This window comes from Paroedura picta, chromosome 7 (genome assembly GCF_049243985.1).
Source record: "Paroedura picta isolate Pp20150507F chromosome 7, Ppicta_v3.0, whole genome shotgun sequence".
NCBI lineage: Eukaryota > Metazoa > Chordata > Lepidosauria > Squamata > Gekkonidae > Paroedura > Paroedura picta.
The window spans coordinates 84,649,770-84,673,709 of record NC_135375.1 but is presented as its reverse complement, the minus strand read 5'-3'; the positions used below and the strand labels follow the sequence as shown (position 1 = coordinate 84,673,709).

At 43.6% G+C, this 23,940-nt stretch overlaps 1 long non-coding RNA gene across 1 annotated transcript in view; it reads left to right on the top strand.

Moving 5' to 3' along the window:
- Positions 1 to 6,911: 6,911 nt before the first annotated feature.
- LOC143841219 (uncharacterized) overlaps positions 6,912 to 23,940 on the top strand; it is a 140,521-nt gene continuing 123,492 nt past the window's right edge. The window contains exon 1 of the long non-coding RNA XR_013232629.1: positions 6,912 to 7,029. This is a non-coding gene — a long non-coding RNA (uncharacterized LOC143841219). The remainder of the gene's footprint in view (positions 7,030 to 23,940) is intronic.

Sequence of the window (23,940 nt, the reverse complement as noted above, 5' to 3'; positions counted from 1 at the left end):
ATCTGATGTGACTTTTTTTTTTTAGTTCTCTGTTTTGCAAATGAGGTATTTTCTGCGTCCTAGAAGTGGCATAGTTATAATCTGGATGGAGTATATGGATGTGTGATGGCTTTGCTGGGCAGCAGGGAACACATAAGAATATATTATAGCTTTGGACTTGGATGAATTTGCCATGAGCCTCTTTCCACATTCCATATCCTGACAGAAGACTTATTTTTTTATTTCAGGAGTTAGCAACCGTGTACCTGAGGAAGGGAAGGAAGGTGTCGCCAGGAAGTCTTTCTACGCTACAGGAAATCTGGATATTTTCTTTGGAAATGCAGACTTCCTCCAAGGCCCTGATTCCTTAAGGTGAACACCTGTACTAGGAACACACAAGGGAAGGCCTGCAATATTCATAGGGAGAAATCCCTCCCCCTGTCATGGCCACTTCCCCAAACCTAATTTTCTCATCACAGCTCATGGAGTGGGGACTGGGAGGCTTACAGGAGGGTTAATCTGATATCCCCCCTTCCCCAAAGCTGGTGGAGCTCTAGGCCACACCATCTACTCTTAGACTAGTGTCCTCTGCTGCCATGGCTAGCCCTGCAGCAGCTGCTTGTGTCTTCTACCACCACAGCCTGTCCTGTAGGGGCTGTTGGAGTGTACTACCACCATGACCTGGACAAAGTGGTAGTTGATGCTGCTGGGCTTGGAACTAAAAACAACACAGATATGTTTTGGATAAGCACAATGATTACAGCCTTTCAGTGCCAAAAAACGTAAGAAGAAAAGCTTTAAAAAACCTCTCAAAGCCAAGATTATTTAAACTGTAAAATAACAAAAATTTGTATTTAAAAGCTCAATCTCTTCATTCCAACTACCCTTTTTATCTGTATAAAATAAAATCTTTGTTAGTTGTTAACAATTCCATTGTGCCCTTTTGACAAAGGGTTTAAGTGGGCTCTTACAGACCATTTCTTCACAGAGGCGTAAAACATGCACTGCCTCCTTCTTGCAAATGCTTCCTGATAGGCGATCCCTCCGACGTTATCCCACAGCAAACAATGAAGAGAATATTTTATTTCTACTGAGAGCGCATCACTTTGCAGTCCTGTAGCAACATGGACTGTGCCATTTAAAAAAAAAATTCAATCCAGCAATGGAAAGGAGAGGGCAGGTGTGAAGGCAGGCAAAATGCTACCGAGACTGTTAACGTATTTCTCCCCTCAGACAGGCCTGCACCTTCGATTTGCAGTGCAACAAGAAAGGGAAATAATGTTTTTGCAATTTCATTTATCCTGGAGCAAACTGGACAAAAAAATCACGCCAACTCCTGCACAGCCGTATATTGCTGCTGACGTCATGTGGAAGCAGCACTAAAACCCACGAGCAATGAGAGGCTGTGCATGGTCAAATCCCTCATGTGGAAATGGTCACAATTTCCCCAACAGTTCTAGTTTGAGTTTAAAAGTTTGAGTAAAGCCAAGAAGTGACAGGGTGGGGCAGTTTTATTTTATAGAAACCATGCTTCAAGTGCTGCTTAGTCTGTGAGGGAACAACATTTCTTAAGCTCCTAAATCTAACTGTCCTTCCCTTGTTGTTGTTGTTATGTGCGAAGTCGTGTCCGACCCATCGCGACCCCATGGACAATGATCCTCCAGGCCTTCCTGTCCTCTACCATTCCCCGGAGTCCATTTAAGTTTGCACCTACTGCTTCAGTGACTCCATCCATCCACCTCATTCTCTGTCGTCCCCTTCTTTTTTTGCCCTCGATCTCTCCCAGCATTAGGCTCTTCTCCAGGGAGTCCTTCCTTCTCATGAGGTGGCCAAAATATTTGAGTTTTATCTTCAGGATCTGGCCTTCTAAAGAGCAGTCAGGGCTGATCTCCTCTAGGACTGACTGGTTTGTTCGCCTTGCAGTCCAAGGGACTCGCAAGAGTCTTCTCCAGCACCAGAGTTCAAAAGCCTCAATTCTTTGACGCTCGGCCTTCCTTATGGTCCAACTTTCGCAGCCATACATTGCAACTGGGAAGACCATAGCCTTGACTAAACGCACTTTTGTTGGCAGGGTGATGTCTCTGCTTTTTAGGATGCTGTCTAGATTTGCCATAGCTTTCCTCCCCAGGAGCAAGCGTCTTTTAATTTCTTTGCTGCAGTCCCCATCTGCAGTGATCTTGGAGCCCAGGAAAATAAAATCTGTCACTATCTCCATTTCTTCCCCTTCTATTTGCCAGGAATTGAGAGGGCCGGATGCCATGATCTTTGTTTTTTTGATGTTGAGTTTCAAGCCAACTTTGGCACTCTCCTCCTTCACCCGCATCAACAGGCTCTTTAGTTCCTCTTCACTTTCTGCCATTAGAGTGGTATCATCTGCATATCTGAGGTTGTTGATATTTCTCCCTGCAATCTTGATCCCAATTTGTGACTCCTCTAATCCCACATTTCTCATGATGTGCTCTGCATACAAGTTAAATAGGCAAGGCGACAGTATACAGCCTTGCCGAACTCCTTTCTCAATTTTGAACCAGTCAGTGATTCCATGTTCAGTTCTCACTGTTGCTTCTTGACCTGCATATAAATTTCTCAAGAGACAAATAAGATGCTCTGGTATTCCCATCTCTTTAAGAACTTGCCACAATTTGTTGTGCTCCACACAATCAAAGGCTTTAGCATAGTCAATGAAGCAGAAGTAGACGTTCTTCTGGTACTCCCTAGCTTTCTCCATGATCCAGCGTATGTTGGCAATTTGATCTCTAGTTCCTCTGCCTCTTCGAAATCCTGCCTGTACTTCTGGAAGTTCTCGGTCCACATATTGCTGGAGCCTAGCTTGTAGGATTTTGAGCATAACTTTGCTAGCATGAGAAATTAGTGCGATGGTGCGGTAGTTTGAACATTCTTTGGCATTGCCCTTCTTTGGGATTGGAATGTAAACTGACCTTTTCCAATCCTGTGGCCATTGTTGAGTTTTCCAAATTTGCTGGCATATTGAGTGTAGCACTTTTACTGCATCGTCCTTTAAGATTTTGAATAGTTCAACTGGAATGCTGTCACTACCACTAGCTTTATTGTTGCTCAGACTTCCTAAGGCCCATTTGACTTCACATTCCAGGATGTCTGGCTCCAGGTCAGTAACTACCCCATTGTGGTCATCAGGGATGTTAAGCTCGCTCTTGTATAGTTCTTCTGTATAATTTTGCCACCTTTGTTTGATCTCTTCTGCTTCTGTGAGGTCCCTACCATTTTGGTCCCTTATCATACCCATCTTTGCATGAAACGTTCTCTTCATATCTCCAATTTTCTTGAAAAGATCTCTGGTCCTCCCCATTCTATTGTTTTCTTCTATTTGTTTGCACTGTTCATTTAAGAAGGCATTCTTATCTCTTCTAGCTTTTCTCTGGAATTCTGCATTCAATTGGGTGTATCTTTCTCTTTCTCCCTTGCCTTTCACTACCCTTCTCTCCTTAGCTATTTGTAAAGCTTCCTCAGACAGCCATTTTGATTTCTTGCATTTCTTTTTCTTTGGGATGGTTTTAGTTGCTACCTCTTGTACAATGTTGCGAACCTCCGTCCATAGTTCTTCAGGCACTCTGTCTATCAGATCTAATTCCTTAAATCTATTTGTCACCTCCACTGTGTATTCGTCAGGGATATGATTTAGTTCATACCTGAGTGGCCTAGTGCTTTTCCCTACTTTCTTCAATTTAAGCCTAAATTTTGCAACAAGAAGCTCATGATCTGAACCACAATCAGCTCCTGGTCTTGTTTTTATTGACTGGATAGAACTTTTCCATCTTTGGCTGCAGAGCACATAGTCAATCTGATTTCTGTGTTGACCGTCTGGTGATGTCCATGTGTAGAGTCGTCTCTTGGGTTGCTGGAAAAGAGTGTTTGCTATGACCATTGTATTCTCTTGACAAAATTCTACCAGCCTGTGCCCTGCTTCATTTTGTACTCCAAGGCCAAACTTGCCTGTTATCCCGGTTATCTTTTGGCTTCCTACTTTAGCATTCCAATCCCCCATGATGATAAGCACATCATTTTTGGGCGTTGCTTCTAGAAGGTGTTGTAGGGCTTCATAGAACTGATCAACTTCATCCTCTTCAGCAGCAGTGGTTGGGGCGTAGACCTGGATCACTGTGATGTTGAATGGTTTGCCTTGGATTCGAACTGAGATCATTCTGTCATTTTGGGGATTGTATCCCAAGACTGCTTTTCCTACTCTCTTATTGATTATGAATGCTACTCCATTTCTTCTGCGAGATTCTTGTCCACAGTAGTATACCTGATGGTCATCTGAATTAAATTCACCCATTCCTGTCCATTTTAGTTCACTGATTCCTAAAATGTCGATGTTCAGTCTTCTCATTTCTTGTTTAACCACGTCCAGCTTGCCTTGATTCATGGATCTGACGTTCCAGGTTCCTATGGAATAAAAATCTTTACAGCATCGGACTGTCTTTTCGCCACCAGTTACTTCCACAACTGAGCGTCCTTTCGGCTTTGGCCCAGCCGCTTCATTCATTCTGGCGCTACTCGTACTAGCCGTCTGCTCATCCCCAGTAGCATATTGGACACCTTCCGACCTGAGGGGCTCATCTTCCAGCGTCATATCGTTATGCCTATTGGAACTGTCCATAGAGTTTTCATGGCAAAGATACTGGAGTGGTTTGCCATTGCCTTCTCCAGTGGATCACCTTTTGTCAGAGCTCTCAGCTATGACCTGTCCGTCTTGGGTGGCCCTGCACGGCATAGCTCATAGCTTCACTGAACTACGCAAGCCCCCTTGCCACAACAAGGCAGCGATCCTTGAAGGGGGTGTCCTTCCCTAGCCTCTTCTAAAAAAATGTATTCTTCATTCAGTAATTGTCAGTAACTTAAGGACAGCATAAACTCAATATGAAGCCTTTCCATTTGCAAACACAACCTGTCTGTATGTAACATGGTGAAGGATCACCAGCATGAATGTTCTAACCCTTCCTGTCTACACGTGATCACTAGCTCATGAGCATGGAGTCTACAGGTATCGAAAGCTGATATGCATAGGCTCCCTTCCCATGACCAGGAATGCTGCTGCTGCTGTTATGTTTCTGATCCCAGGGAAAGGAACCTCTGCATGTGCACTTACGACACACATGGACTCTCTACCCACAAATGAGTGTGGGAGCAGTACCAGTGTGTCAGCTCTCCTTCAACACACATTAATTTCAGGGCACCTGATGCCATTTGTGTCCTGTCTTGGACAGCCCAGGCTTGCCTGATCCCATCAGATCTCAGAAGCTAAGCAGGGTTGGCCCTGGATGGGAGACCACGAAGGAAGCCCAGGATTGCAGCACAGCCAGGCGATGGCAAACTACCTCTGAACGTCTCCTGCCTTGAAAACCCTGTGGCATAACCATAAGTTGGCTGTGACTGGGCGGCACTTTCCACAATCGGTGTCATGCACAGAGGGCTGCCAACAGTAATATACTTCAGCAAGTCACACTTCCTGAGCGTGATCTCATTAGGCGTTTACATTTTGCTCCCCTTGTAAGTCTTAATACTGCCTTGTTGGTTCTGAATGGACAAAGTGCTTGTTATACCCTTGGCGTTTTCTTCCTTCATTGAACATAACCATATTCAGAGGCAGTGTCCAAGAGTGAAGCCTTCGTTTTACTGTACTAACAAACAAGCAACAGAGGGTTGTTAACAATGTTTGTCTTAGCGTTAAAAGCAAAGCAATTGCTGACTTTGTCAGTGGAAACTCATCTCACCCTTCGGTGAGCCAGAAACAGATCAGCAGAGCGTCAGCGACCAATTTTGAAGCCAGAGCGCCTGATACATTATTTAGATTTCCAATTAAACATCTGCATGGTAAATAGTGACAAGGCTGGCCTCCCCCACTGTGTTTTTGTTATCTTTACAATGCAGTATGCATTATAGATACAATGTTTCTATTCAACTGCCTCACACAGCAGTAGCCAAACCTCTGTATCCTGTTTTGTGAAACAGATCTTTGCTGGCCCGTGACATTTTTTTGACTTCAAGACAGTCCAAGGGCTTGGCCCTGAAAGACTGGTTAGGGACTTACTAATGGCACAAAATTGTACGTATTTAATGTATTGCAGATTTGAGGTTTTCTTCTGTGGTGTTTTCCATAATGAACAGCAGATAACTAAAACCAGAACAGTCAAATTAGATTGGATTATCTCCCATGTTAACAGCGTCTGCACCTTTCTCAGAAATTAAATTTAGGGGGGGGCTCTAATTGTGCATACTAGGCATGTCCATTTGCAATGTATGGCTGCGAAAGTTGGACCATAAAGAAGGCTGAGCGTCAAAGAATTGAGGCTTTTGAACGCTGGTGCTGAAGAAGACTCTTGCAAGTCCCTTGGACTGCAAGGTGAACAAACCGGTCAGTCTTGGAGGAGATCAGCCCTGACTGCTCCTTAGAAGGCTAGATCCTGAAGATGAAACTCAAATACTTTGGCCACCTCATGAGAAGGAAGGACTCCCTGGAGAAGAGCCTAATGCTGGGAGCGATCGAGGGCAAAAGAAGAAGGGGACGACAGAGAATGAGGTGGCTGGATGGAGTCACTGAAGCAGTCGGTGCAAACTTAAATGGACTCCGGGGAATGGTAGAGGACAGGAAGGCCTGGAGGATCATTGTCCATGGGGTCGCACCTAACAACAACAACAAGGCATGTGCATGGACTCACAATACTAGGAATTGCCATTTTTTATTTTCAGCCTCAGTAGATGTTGCATACACATGCTGTATATGGTGACCACGTGTATTAGGAAGCTTGCAAGTAATGAGTGTTCTCATGGTATGCTGTTGGATACCCCTGTGACAGTCAACACCTGTAAAAGGAGGTTAAGTGTTGTAACAACAGCAACAGTGAGGGAAGGGTTAAAACTCCTCACTAGGCAGATAAAAGCCAGGGCTACAAACAAGCTCTGAGCCCTGTAATTAGGTAGCCACAGCTGAAGGAAGTGAAGATTACTGGCTGTAGGTTGGAGCTGAGACATACTTCAGGCGGAGCAGAGTCTGAGACTGGTCAGAGTAAGGTATGACTGATCCTTATCTTATACAGTCCTCTGAAGAGATTCTCGAGTGAGAAGATTTTGGGACAGAGTTAATCTATACTGCTTCTGATGAGCTAGAACAGACATTTGGTGGAGAAACTTTGGATGGCCAGGTGTTTGCTCTGAAATTAGACCACAGGGAGTAGGCCTTCTAAGGAAGAGAAGGTGGAACTCTGCCTAGTTGTGAGGGGAAGTCAGAGATGTGTGCTCTAACAAGGCAGTGGACTACTAAATCAAAGGTGTTTTAGGGAAAATACAAATCATAAACCTGTCTATTAAAATTCTCATTGAATAGGGACTGAATTGTATGATTCCTCAATTCCAGCTGCCCTTCCCCTCTTTGTAAATAAAATATTTTATTTGTTGGCTTATAAAAACAACTTAGTGTCATTCTGAGGACGGATTTGTTAAGAAAAGAGGGCTCTATTCCTTCCCTAATGCTCCCAGGGCTGGATAAAACTACAGAGATCAAGCAGCGACTGGGTACAACAGGGAGCTTTGCTTTTGAGGGAAAATTTATCTCAGTGGTGCGGAAGGGTGCAAAAAGGCATTCTGTCATAATCTCTAAACACAGTGCCTGAAAAAGTCCATGTAGGCTGTGTGTGACAGACCTGCTGATCAATGTGTATTGTGCAGAGGGGCAAGTTGGATGTCTGTTGTTGGTGCTTCTGGATGGGTCTGAGCTGAGGAGCCTGAGTAGAACTGGCAAAGATTGCCCCAGGGAGAATTCAGCTTGCTCCCTAGCCATTTTTATTTCTCAGACTGCTCCTGCATCCTAATTGTTATGAAATTCCCCACTGGCCTCCTCACCCAAGGGATCCTTCCTCTCAAGCTTTAGGCAGATAGGGGAAAGTAAAAGGTAAAGGTAAAGGTATCCCCTGTGCAAGCACCGAGTCATGTCTGACCCTCCAGCGTTTTCATGGCAGACTCAATACGGGGTGGTTTGCCAGTGCCTTCCCCAGTCATTACCGTTTACCCCCCAGAAAGCAAGCTGGGTACTCATTTTACCGACCTCGGAAGGATGGAAGGCTGAGTCAACCTTGAGCCGGCTGCTGGGATTGAACTCCCAGCCTCATGGGCAGAGCTTCAGACAGCATGTTGGCTGCCTTACCACCCTGCGCCCCAAGAGGCTCTTAGGGGAAAGTATCCTTGCTAAATAAGTAATTTCCACTACAGAGGTCACAGAGACATATTAGTAGGCATCCTGTCTTTTCCTAGGATGCTCAAGTGATCAGTGGAGGGTTGGTTTTTTTTCCCCCAAAGAGGTGCGTAAGTGGACCTAAACCATGATCACTTGTCCTTGCCTTGACTTCTGATACTTTTAGGTCTCCTATTCTTGAAATCACTTGAACTGGTGCAAAACTACAGAAAGCACCAGCATGAGGCACATGATAGGGCAGGATTTGGGTTTCTCACCCAACACCAATTATATTTAACAATAGAGCCAATCCTGGCTTTCTTTGCATATTAATGGGACAGTTGCTGGTCTTTCTTTCTCCTTGCTGGGAGAGTGTGATTTGTATTACAGAAAGATGTGGTTGTTTAATGCATTTAAATGAAATCCCCACTGTGAGAGGCCTCAGATGCTGAGGCAGCCGTTCCTTCACATGTCATACCTTTTCCACCACTAGTGGGCAGTAGTTGCAGGTCAGATGAAGTACATAAAATATGATAAGATAGGCATAATGCCGTGCATGCTACATAATGCTGTTTCGATGCACTTCAGTGACCTTTTGCAAGTGGATCTTGTCATTTAACACTGCAAAATCCGGTTGTCTTGTGGAGTGCCATTTTCTCATCTAGTTTCTTCAGCATATACACGAAGCCTCTGCATGAGATAATCCAGAACTTCAGCAATGAAGGTCACAGATATGAGACTAACCTATAAACTTCGCCATCCAAGCTTCCAGAAGCTTGATCCTAGGTCCAAATTAGTGCTTTGAGGCCATGATATGGTGGCTAAGGCAAAACCATCTGAAGCTGAATCCAGATGAGGTGATGCTGGCTAGGAGGGCTGATGGTTTTGAGATGTTAAATCTACTTGTAGTGGATGGAGTGCAGCTGACAACTGCAGAGCAGATTAAGAGCTTGAAGTATTGTGACCAAGATTGCCTTAATGTACACCTTCAAAGTCATCTTGTCAGCTACAACAGGATGCTGGACCATTGGCCTGAATCATTAGGGCTTTTCTTATCTTCTTTTTGCATCATGTCTACTTTGGTGTGCTTATATCTGTTTTTATCAGAGGGATACTGTCTCCATCTGTCTCCAGCTCCCCAGGAACTTAACTGTGAGTACAGTATACAAGTCCACCCACCCCAGTCAGTGGGCTGCATGTTGCCAGAGGGAGCAAAACCTGAGCATCTTATTCTGTTCCTCTTCCAAATTTCTACAAATAGCCTTGCCTATCATAAAATGCATGCATTCTCTGTCCTCTCCAAGGCATGCAGATGGGTTGGAATGACATACCTGCCATGGGGAAATTGGCAAACTGGTGCCCTTTGTCCATATATTTGACTCTTCTGTGTCACAGATGATGCAAATGAAACATTTTTTCCTCCTTGCATAGCACATGTACAGTCCTAGACAATGAAACAGCTAAAACAGACAAATGCTTATACGGCATTGTAAAAGCCTAAGTCTAGCAGTGATTATGCACATAAATACCAGCCACGCCACTCCTGTTGGCAATACCACTGCCATGCACACCTCTCTAATGCCCTTCTACTGGGCAGGACTTCAAAGCCAGTGAGGCAACAGAATAATTGTCAGATTGGGTGGCTTCTGCTCATCAGAAACCATTTGGTTCAGATTCCATACATTCCAAAGTCAGCTCTTCTGTAGCAAAGTTCTGACTACACACCCCTAGCAGACACCCTGCCTAGATTGTAAAGTAACACCTGCTCCACCAAGTCAAACACATGGGGTGCCCCCATCTCAGTTCCCTGCCAAATCCCTGCTTCTGTTACCTTCGCTGCCTACATTCAAACTACAAATTGTAAACTGTTTCTGTCTGGCCAGGCATGTAGATTTTTTTGGTGGTGGGGGGGAAGGAGCATGTGCTGACTCTGCCCCACCAGCTGCAAGAATGTCTGTATCATGCCAATATGCATGTACAAATTGTTTGCACATAGGATCTGTCTCCCATGATCAGGAATGATGCTTTCTCAAAAATCACTGTGTCTTTATTTTATTTTACTTAGTTATTCTGAACATTTATATGCAGTAGAGAACCTGCTGAGGGTGGCTTACAAAACAGAACATGATAAAATCACAAACAGCATAAGAATTGTTTTAAAACCACACACTATTTTTTTAAAAGAAAACAACTAGAGCATAGTAACAGCATTAAAACGTAGCAGCTTAAAATGTTTCTCATAAAAACAATCCTCAGGCTAGAAGGAGAATGGGGGGAAATGATTTTCAAAGATCAATGTGTTAATGAAAGGCTTCAGGCAGGTGGGAGGAATGTTTTGACCTGGTGCCCAACAGAGGATAGGGTAGGCACCAGCTGAGCTCCAAGGGGAAAGACCTTCTACAGGCAAGATGCCACTACTGCAGAAAGCCCTGTCACACGTCTGCAGGGATAGAGACCCAGGTTTGTGAGAAGACTCTTTAAGTAGTGGGCTGAACAGTACAGGAGGAGGGACAGAACCAGGGCATGTCCAGCTTATGTCTACAAAGGTGAAGGTCTTGTGTTCTGGTGGTCCCATGCAACCGGAGCCAATGTGCTGTTCCAACTTCCCTTCTTTGTGTACTGTTTTTATCCTGCATATGTCATCACTAGAAGCTTTCTGACTGATGGCAGTGACTGGGAACTAGTAGCTGTCACCATCTAATGTCATCCAGCAACTGTTTCTTAGCCCTTACTGTACACTGAGAAAACATCATTAGGCATCACATAGCAAAAACCAGAGAAAAGATCAATCATCCTTATTTGACTCAATAATAATACAGAAAAACAACTTGTTACCTGTGTATTTAATTGGGTGACATATAGCCAAAATCACTTAGTTCCTTTCCAGAAAAGGTTTGATAGGGTTATATTGTTTCCTCTATTTATCTATGAAATCTTCTGCACTTCTTCTGTTTTTTGTTTTTTTGTGGGGGAGGGGTTGTTGTTGTTGTTGTTGTTGTTTTTTCCCACTTTGAAAGTCCTGGTTTCATACTCAGACCTTAATCACTTTAGGGAGAAGAAAAATATAAATGATTTCTGAAGGTTTCAGCTAGACCGGTCTGACTAATTGTACATAGAGGAGGGTGGGCAGGAAGCCACAACGGGTTGCCCACAATCAGGCCTGGTTTAAGGATTCATGGGTCCCATAGACAGCTTAAGGATTCATGGGACCTTAGCACAGCACAACTGGCACTGTTACTCGGGCTGCACAAGTAACTGCGTAGGCCATCTATCAGCAATAGTTGGAACTTTGGATGCAGCGGACAGCTTCGCTTTGCTGAAAACATCTCTCAACCCTTGGTGGGATGCACAAGCACAATGCCCAATATCTAAGGGGATTTTACACTTAAGCGGCTTGTGAGCCACACACATGCTCAATGAGCGATATGGGTACTGAGTTACTAACAAAGCATGCTTATCACCTTTTTTTTTGTTCTAGTGGTCTACAAACTGCATAAGTGTCAAGACCCTGTAACAATCACAGTGTGAAGGCCCATGGAACCACGGGGTCCATGGCACTTGCTACTAGAATAAACCACTTCTGCCCAGAGTCCTGGCACAAAGTAGCCTGACTCCTTGGGTCTAGGGCATAAATATAGATAGGGAGGGGAGAGAGAGAGAGAGGAGGCGTCTTCTGCTGGGTGCCTGTCATAGCCCCTGTCAGAGCTCCAAGGACCAGACAGAAGTCTTGTTACCTAAATCTATTGGCAGAAGGCATACCAGTTTGAGAAGTGGATCTCTCCAGAAGGCTTATTCCAGAAGCAGTGGGCACTTTTACCTGATGGATAACCTGATGGATTTACCTGATAGGCAAGTGGTGAGTCCAGATCCTTTTCAGCAAAGCATAAAGGATGTCTCCTTAAACTCTGCTGAAAGGCTTGGCCTCCCATATGAGCAAGGTGGGATTAGGGCACACAGAGGCCCTAAGGGATGTCATGTTTAAAAGTCAACATAGTAGTACCGAAACAAAATGGTCATGTAGTAATATTGTTCTGTTTCAAAGTCCCACGTAGTCGGAAGTGCTAAATGGCAATTTATTTATAAATCTGGCTCTATAGATTAGTTCGGCCATAGTTTTTTGTGTATGTATCGCCACGCAGCCGGAGAAACCTTCTGGTGTGTATCTGTGACTACCTGAGTCACAATTTCCTTGTCTCCCTGTGTAGCTTCCCCTCAGTTAAATTTTACAGTGTACATTCTCTAGGGCCAGTCTTCCTTTCTGTTGCTTTGTAAAATGGTACACATAAATAAGGCATATATTGAAAAGGTTTTTTATCTCAGGTTTTGTGCAAGAAATGGATAAATTCCACTTGTGTACACACAGATAATAAATGCAGCTTGATTTTCTTATACTTTATTCCAGGACAGCTTCTGGTTCTTCCTTATAAACATTCAGGCTGCTGTGATAAAATAGACTTCAGTGTCACTCTATGCTTGGAACAAGGCTAAAGACAAGCAAGAGGTTTATTTCATGATGTGCGCAAAGTACAGATTTTGCTCAGTGTTTGGAATTTGGGAGGACATGAGGAATACAGTACTCAGTATCAAGGATCATGTAATATATTGACTAATGTTAAATGAGGTAATGGTTTCAGAATGGAGCGAGTGTGCAGGTGTTCAAGGTGGTGAATGAGGAGTCAAGTATCAGTTTATTCAGAGGGCCTAACCAGGCTGCAGTTGGCAGCTTCTAATCTGGCGAACCAGGTTTGATTCCCTGCTCCTCCACATGTAGCCAGCTGGGTGACCTTGGGCTACTCACAGCTCTGATAGAACAGTCCTGTCAGAGTTCTCTCAGCCCCACCTACCTCACAGGATGTCTGTTATGGCAGTGGTCCGCAACGTTTTAAGGCTGCAGACCGGTGTGTGTGTGTGGGTGATCTGGCGGCCACGCATGCACGTTTGCGCCATGCGCAGCCGCTAACGCACATGCACAAAACTGCCACACATGCACGTTTGCGGCCGTGCATGGCGCAAACACGCATGCACTGGCGGCCGCGCTTCCCTCTCCCCTCCTCCCGCAAAAAGAAGCTTGCGGCCTGGGAAGTTTCTCACTGCAGGGGGGGGGGCGGGGAGAGGGAGCTGCAGCCCGTTGGTTGGGGACCACTGTGTTATGGGATGAGGAGGGGAAGGTGATTGTAAGCTGCTTTGAAATTCCTTAGGGTAGTGAAAAGCAAGGTATAAAAAACAACTCCTTGTCGTCTTTTATGTTAATTCTCTTGGAATATGCAAGGTCTGTAGTGCACGTGACTGAAAGGATATGAAGTGTGTCCTACAGGAAGCATTGGAGGAAATGTGTATTTAGCATAGTTAGATTAGAAATTTCCTGGAGTTTTTCAAATACTTTTCTCCAGTGACCTGATTGGCTCATTGGAGACTTCCTGCTCTTTTGAGGATACTTCTTCCATGCTTGCCTCCTATAGGTCATATAGCTAAGTTCTGAGCCCCTGGAAAGCTGCAAAAATTTTTTTGCTGCTTTTAGGAAAAACCAGCAGCACAGACAGCAAGGATACCATGTCTCTTGGCTCTCTTTGCATACACACAGAAAAGAGCAGGAGGACAGTGCAGGGAGGTCAGTGGTGCAGAGGAAGCCTCCATGGCTTGGACCCTTGGCTTATAGCTCCCTGTGGTATGCTTCATGGTGGTTCCTGTCCTTGGCTCTCTTAGACTTTTACCCATGACCCTAGTCTTGATAACAGTGAGGTCATAACATTGGCTCCGTCTCTTCCTGTCATGTGGCATTGATATGACATGATTTCCTGTTCCATGCTTGCAGTGGGTCTCACATCTGGAGAGGTTGACACCACTGGTTGAACGTATTACATGACACTGAGTCACTGCATACCTTTAGGATGGCAGAGAAGAATTGAAAACATGATGTAGGTCAGATGTAGCAAACATTTTTTCAACATCTGACAAGAAATATTTCAGCTCCCCATGAGGGAGATTTTGGATTTTGAGCACGGTATAGAAATGACTGCTTCCCTAATGGATTATTTCTTGTGTTACTTTTTTCTGAACAAGCAGCCCCAGTGCTTCTTCCCATCACATTCCCTCCTCCACATGACCACTTACATTTCTCCATCACACCTTCAATAGTGCCATCATTGCAATTTCTCTTTGCCTCCCCCTCGCATTCACTTTGGATGGCTGCTAATCCATAGTTCCTTCCTACTCACCCTACTCACCCTTTTAGCCCAGTCCATTACTTCTGAGAATACTTTACCTTTGGCTCATGAATCACTGTCATCCTGGCTTTTTTATTATGTTTCCTCAGGACAGGTAGGGCTCTTGAGGACAAGAGCAGGCAAGTGTGACTCTCCCATGAATTATCTAGAAGCCACCCTTAACTCGCTTGAACTCTGGCCTCCGTTGCAATGTTCTTTTGGTCTTAGCCATGAATAACAGAGTTTGAACAATCTGGCCAGCCACTACAGACCTTGGTCAAGGAGAGATACATAATGGAAAGGAAAAAGTGTTTCATTTTTGTTGCCCTCGTTATCATTTAAGTTTCTTTTTGTAATTCACTGTGACATGAATTTATAATGGGAAGGCTCTATGGTAACAAAGACTGTGGCTTAGGAATGTATAATGCATGGTTTTTAATTAGCGCTGCTGCTCTAATTGATTAACATTTTGCCTGTGCAATAGTATTACAAAGAATCATTAATGTAACACTTTGCAGCAGGCAGTCCCTGTAGGGAAGCAGTCCACTTTCACCAATCCTAAATGTAGTATAACATTTACAGTGGTCCGGCAAACCTCAGCATTCCCATAGAAAGCCCTGAGGGGATAGCATAAGGTAGATGAACTTCCAGAAATTATAAAGAATAAATGAAAGGGCCAGAAGGTTTAGAAAATGCCTTGCAAAACAGGAGCCTAGTTCAGCTTCAAATGGAAATACATTTTATGTTGCATGCTACAGACTGGATACCCTATTCAGTGATGGTGTAAGATATTCAATCATCAGAAAGGCCAAAGCTGAGAGTGAGCTAAGATTGGCCAGGGAAGCCCATTGTAACAAGAAATTTTTTTCAGTTATGTGAGGAGCAAATGTAAAGTAAAGGAGGCAATAGGCCCACTGTTGGGTGCGGATGGACAAACTCTAACGGAGGATGCAGAGAAAGCAGAAAGGCTTAGTGCCTATTTTACATCTGTTTTTTCCCACAGGTCAAAGTGTTTAGGCACATCTAGAGATGGCCGTAGCCAAAGGATAGTGTCTGGGTGGCAGGTTAACATGGATAGAGAGGTTGTCGAGAGGCATTTAGCTGCACTGGATGAGTTCAAATCCCCTGGTCCAGATGAAATGCACCCGAGAGTGCTCAAAGAACTTTCCAGAGAACTTGCACAGCCCTTGTCCATCATCTTCGGGACCTCTTTAAGGACTGGAGATATCCCAGAGGACTGGAAGAGAGCAAACGTTATTCTGATCTTCAAAAAAGGGAGGAAGGATGACCCGGGAAACTACAGACCAGTGAGTCTGACCTCTGTTGTGGGGAAGATAATGGAGCAGATATTAAAGGGAGCGATCTGCAAACATCTGGAGGACAATTTGGTGATCCAAGGAAGTCAGCATGGATTTGTCTCCAACAGGTCCTGCCAGACCAACCTGGTTTCCTTTTTTGACCAAGTAACAGGTTTGCTGGATCGGGGAAATTCGGTTGATGTCATTTACTTGGATTTTAGTAAAGCTTTTGACAAGGTTCCCCATGGTGTTCTGATGGATAAGTTGAAGGACTGCAATCTGGATTTTCAGATCGTTAGGTGGATAGGGAATTGGTTAGAGAACCGCACTCAAAGAGTTGTTGTCAATGGTGTTTCATCAGACTGGAGAGAGAGAGGTAAGTAGCGGGGTACCTCAGGGCTCGGTGCTCGGCCCAGTAATTTTTAACATATTTATTAATGATCTAGATGAGGGGGTGGAGGGACTACTCATCAAGTTTGCAGATGACACCAAATTGGGAGGACTGGCAAATACTCCGGAAGGTAGAGACAGAGTTCAACGAGATCTGAACACAATGGAAAAATGGGCAAATGAGAACAAGATGCAATCTAATAAAGATAAATGTAAAGTTCTGCATCTGGGTCAGAAAAATGAAAATGCCTACTGGATGGGGGATACGCTTCTAGGTAACACTGTGTGTGAACGAGACCTTGGGATACTTGTGGACGGTAAACTAAACATGAGCAGGCAGTGTGATGCAGCGGTAAAAAAGGCAAATGCCATTTTGGGCTGTATCAACAGGGGCATCACATCAAAATCACAAGATGTCATAGTCCCATTGTATAAGGCACTGGTCAGACCACACCTGGAGTACTGTGTGCAGTTCTGGAGGCATCACTTCAAGAAGGACGTAGATAAAATTGAAAGGGTACAGAGGAGAGCAACGAAGATGATCTGGGGCCAAGGGACAAAGCCCTATGAAGATAGGTTGAGGGACTTGGGAATGTTCAGCCTGGAGAAAAGGAGGTTTAGAGGGGACATGATAGCCCTCTTTAAGTATTTGAAAGGTTGCCACTTGAAGGAGGGCAGGATGCTGTTTCTGTTGGCTGCAGAGGAGAGGACACACAGTAATGGGTTTAAACTTCAAGTACAACGATATAGGCTGGATATCAGGAAAACATTTTTCACAGTCAGAGTAGTTCAGCAGTGGAATAGGCTACCTAAGGAGGTGGTGAGCTCCCCCTCACTGGCAGTCTTCAAGCAAAGGTTGGATACACACTTTTCTTGGATGCTTTAGGATGCGTAGGGCTGATCCTGCGTTGAGCAGGGGGTTGGACTAGATGGCCTGTATGGCCCCTTCCAACTCTATGATTCTATGATTCAATGATTCTATGATTCTATGATATTTGGGGACCTTGGGGAAACTATGGTTTTGTTTCCTTCACACATAGAAATTCTATTAATTATCTCCCCTTAATGTTACAGCTTCATATCCTGGAAAGGACCATAGTGTGAGAGGTGAGAATGATACCAAGACATTTATTGTCTAGGGTCAGTCCTTCAACTGTGAAATGCTTCAGGTTCCTACTTGTTCTCATAAACTCTAGGAATAAGTAACAATTTGTTGTTGTTATGTGCGAAGTCGTGTCCGACCCATCGCGACCCCATGGACAAAGATCCTCCAGGCCTTCCTGTCCTCTACCATTCCCCGGAGATAAGTAACAATAATCAATAAGTATTCAATTAATAGAATGCAATTACAACCTTACTTAAAAGCATCGTGTTTCCATTAATATTCCATCATTTCTATACATCTTGGTTGGTCTGGTGGCCACTATCTTCAGGACCTCTCTCAAGGATGTCTATACTGTTAGACTCCAGAAACCTTTTGAGGTGAATCACCCCCAGGTATGTCTAGAGATCAGAATCTCCCAGGCAATGATTAGGTCTACTTAATTTATTTAAAAGATTCAGATTCAGAAAACCTTTATTGGCATAAAATTCAATATGTACAGAAAACAAGAGATAAAATTTCCAAACAGAGGCATATCAATAACAATGCAAGTGTCTTATAAACCAACCAGTCTGCATTAGAGAGAGAGGTTTGTCATTGAAATAATCAGCAAAATTTTTGTGATGTCCACAATCATTCAAGGCTCCTTCTCTCTCGGCCTCCTCTTCACCAGTTGTTTCTCTTTGGCATATGAATGTTTCAATTTTCCAATATAGTCCCTGAGATAATGGTGGTACATTAGAAATTTAGGGCAACCGCGGACACATTCTCTCATTGTGTAGAATTTGAAGGAAACGACTTCTTGATAAATTGGAAGGGAAAATATTTAATTGAGCTACCTATATCCTACTTTTTTTCTGAAAAGGAAGATCACGGAAAATGTATATGAGCTAACTTTTGCAAAACATGCCAGATGAAGACTAAAACCATTAAAACCATCACCAACCTAATTAGAACAATTAGAAACAGAACTTAAAATACATACATACAAACACATAAAAACAATTAAAACATTGGTCAGTAAGACCGGGATCACTGAGGGAATGTCAATCAAAAAGGCTTCATCCACTCGCAGAAAATGGCACCAAATTCAATCACTTGAAAAAAAGCCTTTTGGCTTATTTTTAAATAACACAAAATTAACCATGAGGCTAATTGTGTAGTGCACTGGTTCTCAAACTCTGGGTTATGGCCATATCCTCTTGCTGGTGGGTTAGGGCTTTTTGTGGTTAACTACAGTGTCCTGGCCAGCATCTCCAGTCTTTATCACCCCATGACCTATCCTTTCAATGGGCATGTCAGCTTTACCCAGAAAGGTGATAACAAAGACTGCAAGAATATTGCCATGACCAGGGATGGGCATTAACCACAAAACTGTGGTTTGGTTCATGGTTCATTAGTTAACTACGAACCAAACCAAGAATCCCATGAGTCCGTTCTGCTTGCATATGAACCAAGCTCGGTTTGTGATGTTCATGTCTAAAATAACTGAGTTATCAGAGCTGCCTCCCCCCATATCTCAGTTGTTTCGGGCTCTAAATCGCTACACCTCAGGAGCAGGCTGCCCTCATGACTTAGCTGTTTAGATTGGCTCACAGTTATTTGAACCCCTGCTTTCTGCTCCACACAGCTTTTCACTGGGAGCAGAAAACAGTGGTTTAGATGTCTCTCAGCCATTTAAACCAAACAGGAGTTTAAACCACTGCTTTCTGTTTTTCACAAATCACCATGAACTGCATCAAAATTTGTGAAAGTTTGTGGCCATTTTTCATTGCTTCACAAACAATGAACTGGCCAAAATTCATGGCGAACTTGAGTTTATCAGCCAGTTCATGTCCATCCCTAATGGTGACCCCAGTATCCTAACCAGTCTTACTAGATCTAACCACCCTATTGCCATGCTAAGAAATTGTGATAGGCCCACTAAGAAAGGTGGCAACAAGGCCAAGAAGTCCAGAGAAGCCTTTCAGAATGCCACCGTTATCACCAAACATTACATTATTTATTTATTTATTTATTTATTTATTTATTTATTTATTTATTTATTTATTTATTTATTTATTTATCATACTTCTATACCGCCCTCCCCAGAGGCTGTTCATCCAGCCACTCAGATGGCAAGGAAGTTAGTTCTTTGCTGCTACTGCTGCCAACTCTTTCTTGCAGGAGCTCATCCAACCAAAGATACAGTTTCCGGAATAGGAAGGAGAGCTGTATGTGCAATGATAATGAGTAATAAGTTCTTGAGTATGGAAATTGATGCAAAATACAAGTCTAACCAAACTACTGTGAAGCAGAATTCCAAAGGGGGTGGGCATTGTGTAGGTATAGCTAAGTTTTGTTCCCTTTTAAAACACAAGTGAGGAGAGGCATTTGAGAGAGTAACATTTCACAAAGAGAAATCTGAAGCATCAGTCTTCCAGATCTGATGTTCATAACAGTTGATAGGAAAACAAGCAAATCTGAGCATGTATTGATTTGCCAAATATGAAAGAGGGTATTGTGACCCATTGAACCTAGAAGTATATTTTGTTTAATTCTTGGCAGTTTTTATGCTTATATATCAATATTTTAAAAAATACACTTGTATTAAATCAGTGGTTCTCAACCTGGGGTTCAGGACCCCTTTGGAGGTCAAATGACCCTTTCATGGGGGTTGTGGCAGAGCGGGCAGCTTGGCTGGGGGATGCCATCCACACAACCACCATGCAGGCTAGATCGAGATACAGTGTTCATTTGTCTGGCACAGTGTAAAAGAGCGAGATCAGCATGGTGAGACAAGAGGCAGAACTGAATGGAGAAACCCCAGAAAAAAAAAACAATTTATATACAATCATGAAAAAGGGATCTTCACACCATTGGTCAGTTTTGGATTAATTTCTGTGCAAGAACACCTGCATAATTTTATAGTTGGGGTTCACCACAACATGAGGTACTGTACTGAAGGGTCACGGCATTAGGAAGGTTGAGAACCACTGTATTGGTTTGAGTGGTTTGAGATTCCTGCTTTTAACTGGAAAGGTGAAGTTGCATGGAGGTACTTTGTAGTAGGGTTCTGAAAACAATGGATTTCGTTTCTTCTGGACTCACCTAATTAAATTCTAAATTTCATTCTCTGTTTCACTGTTTTATCATTATCCAGAAGAGATGTTATCAGGAGAATTGATCATGAGCTCTTACCCGCTGAGGGAGCCTCAGTTTACACAGTACTCTCCAAATTAGGATTGCAGCTCTAGGAAGTGGCATCATCAAAAGGACTGTGTTATTCTCAAATTCACATAACTGTCCTTTTGATGATGAAAGTGCCTAAAGCTGCCATCCTAAGGACACTTCCCAGGAGGAAGTGAATAACATGAGGCTTACTTCTGAAAAGACTGTTTAGGGCAGAGTCTGCACTTACTTTCATTATTCCATTGTCAATCCTGTTGAATTCAGATTGCTTTGAACTCAGGTCTTCCTCTCCCCCCTCCTCCCCATTGAAACAGGAAAGTCTTCTGCACGTGGTTAGGGAGGCTCAGAAGGTGGGGGGGGCTCTTTCTTTCTTTTCTTGAAGCCTCTTTCTTTCTTTTCTTGAAGGGGGCGGTGAGAAGCCAAGCAGGGAGCCTCTTTCTTTTCTTGTAGTGGAGGGGGAGAGGATCGAAAAAGGCAGAGGAGGGAGGAAAAATCCAGGAATGACAGAAGTTGAGAGAAGTTAGGGGCTTCTCCTTTAAGGCAAGCGTGTCACATGACCAGGTGTAGCTTATCAGAGGTCCTCTACCATGGAGCTTTCTTTATTCAGGATTAACAGCAGTCTCAGATATGGCACAATAAAGGTAAGGTCACTCCGGATCAATCCTTCTTGCTGCAGAAGGAAAATTAAAATCGCCCAAAATCCAAACTGAAATCGAATTCTGTGTAGAGGGCAGGGACTGAATCAATCTGGGGTTGTAAGAAAAGCTCTGTGCAGTTTACACCTAGGATTGCTCCCTAGGACAGTAAAAACACAGAATAGACGTCACAAAAACATTTCTTCCACAAGTGGTAAATAATAAAAATTGTGTACCATCCCGTAACAGTCAATTCATTGCAGTCTCATGAAGTTCTACCTCAAGGGGTTTTTCAAGGCAAGAGAGAAACAGATGTGGTTTACCATTGTTTTCCTGTGTACAGCCACCCCAGTCTTCCTGGGAAGGTTAGCCTTCCCCCCCAAGATCTAACCAGTGCCCACCCATGCATAGTTTCCAAGCTCTAACAAGACCAGGATGTTGTTGTTGTTAGATGCGAAGTCATGTCTGACCCATTGCGACCCCATGGACAATGATCCTCCAGGTCTTCCTGTCCTCTACCATTCCCCGGAGTCCATTTAAGTTTGCACCTACTGCTTTAGTGACTCCATCCAGCCACCTTTTTCCCTCAATCGCTCCCAGCATTAGGCTCTTCTCCAGGGAGTCCTTCCTTCTCGTGAGGTGGCCAAAATATTTGAGTTTCATCTTCAGGATCTGACCTTCTAAGGAGCAGTCCGGGCTGATCTCCTCTAGGACTGACCGGTTTGTTCGCCTTGCAGTCCAAGGGACTCACAAGAGTCTTCTCCAGCACCAAAGTTCAAAAGACCAGCATAGTTGGGGCTATTTTTGCTGCTATGGCCCTTTAATTTCGGTGAAATTGTCTACTGCTGTGCCAGTAAATTGTTTTTAAAAATGCATCTTTATTATGTGAAGTAGTAGAAAGAGTGAGGAATAAAATATGAGAGTGAGAGTTTTGCTTTGGGCATTTTTCCCCTCTGGGAGGAAGATTTTGTGGGCTTAGCTCTAATTCTGCTTTTGTATTTGGTCAGAGGCAGCCTGTGCTGAATTATACATGTGTGGCAGGGCAGAAAACTCTACAGTAGAAAGGATAGCTTGCCTGTATGATTGTACGATTTTTGTTGTTGGAGATGGAGGAAAACAAGGAGTGTATTCTTGACAGTGGGAAACAGTGCAGTGTTCTCTGAGACAGATTTGTTGATGAGGTTAGTGCTTAATTTTTAAACACAGAAGGGTTTTGGTCTGTGTAAGAGTATGCTGTCACTCTTTTGAGTCCTGTGCGGCAAACTTCATATCAGGGCTGGGTTGTCAAAGGACCTGGAGAAAAATGTCCTGTCCCTTTACAAGAGACTTAATGTGTGGAAATGGGCAGCTCAGGTAAATGGCACTGAGGTAAAGAACATTACCTGATCAATAACATCCCATTAAGCTTCTATTAAAGCAACACAGTTTTTTCTCCCCTTTAGGATGTTGGCAACCTTCATTCGGTGGTGAAGAAATTATGTTCTCTCAATATATTAAATGTTCCTCCACTGACCAATATCCTCCAAGGGCTGGCACAGATCGGGCCCTCAGTAGCCCCACTGTAAAGGAATGCAAATTCTTTTGTGTTCCCTTTTCCCTGGATGCCAACAGGGCCTGTCCCACAGCTGGAAGGGAGCAAAAAATGCCCTGGTCAGCTTTGTGGCACCATGGGGTGCATCAGGGCCTTTTTTTATTTTGCAGGAAAGTGGGATTGCATTCTCAGAATGGTGCTGCCAGTATGGAATCGGCCCTAGTAAAACCCAGAACTGATGCCATGCCTCTCTAAGTATTGTTGGAAACTTGAAGGCAAACCATAGTAAAACCTCATTGTTCCCAGCAGTGATTCCTAGAGAGAACTGATGTCACTTCCATGGAAACTTCTACTGCAGTCCCACACACTCATGCACAGAATCATCCCTATTTTCATCTGTGAAATTTGGAGGAGTTATGAACCAGAACTTACTCAAATTAAAAACAGAAATGTTCACCTGGCTTACTTTTTTCACTCTAGAGCTATCATAGCAACAACCCCCCCAAAATATTATTGTTGGTATTATTAAAATCACGTTCTGCCTTTGTACACTGTACAGGAGAACTGGTGCATTCATTAGTCAGAGCAAAAGAGTACTTACATGCTGGCTGCAGACATCATAAACAAGAGGGCATTTTACAGTCGGTGGTATCACGAAGTCTACTGAAATGAGGCCTTGAGGAGAACCAGAACCTTTTCCCCATACCTAATCATGTGCTCAGTGTGTACCATAAATGCCCTTCCCACCCACCCAACCCCGAAAGTTGATGGTGACTATGCAATAGCATTTTTATTAAATTCAATAATGGTTCCCATGGCTGTCTCTGACAAATGTAAAAGCCAGTGTGTGGGAGTTTCTCATGTAGCGTGCTCATTATTTAATAAGGAGGCTGTGCTGTACACAGGCTCTGAATTTTAATGAATCCTCTAAATATATGGAGCACACAGTTTGAAATACAGCAACGTACAGACACAACATGGCCGATAAAAATGTAAATGGCTGCGGAGAAGGATCAGGCCAGCTGTGGGAATAGAGGGAGCCTGTGAGAAGTGAGTTCGGCTAAGGAGACTAGGCACAAACTGTAAATTCAAACTTGACAAGGGAATATTTAATTTTGTAGTGTGGGAAATGAATCTGGAATTTAAGAAAATGGCAGAAAATGGTGACATAGTCATCAGTTATACAGGGTGTGTGTGTGTGTGTGTGTGTTTGTGTCTCTGTGTGGCAAGGAGTGGCTTAAGGCTCATTTCTACTCTCTCTTGTGTTTTTGTAATGATTCAGTAAAACGGTCTTGAATTAATAGGATTACTCATTCATGCAAACTTATGGAAAACCAGTATCTTAGAGACTAAGCTAGGACTGAATCCATCTCTGTTGATTTTCTGTACAGAGAAGCATTTGATCAGATGAACTGTCACCTGTAT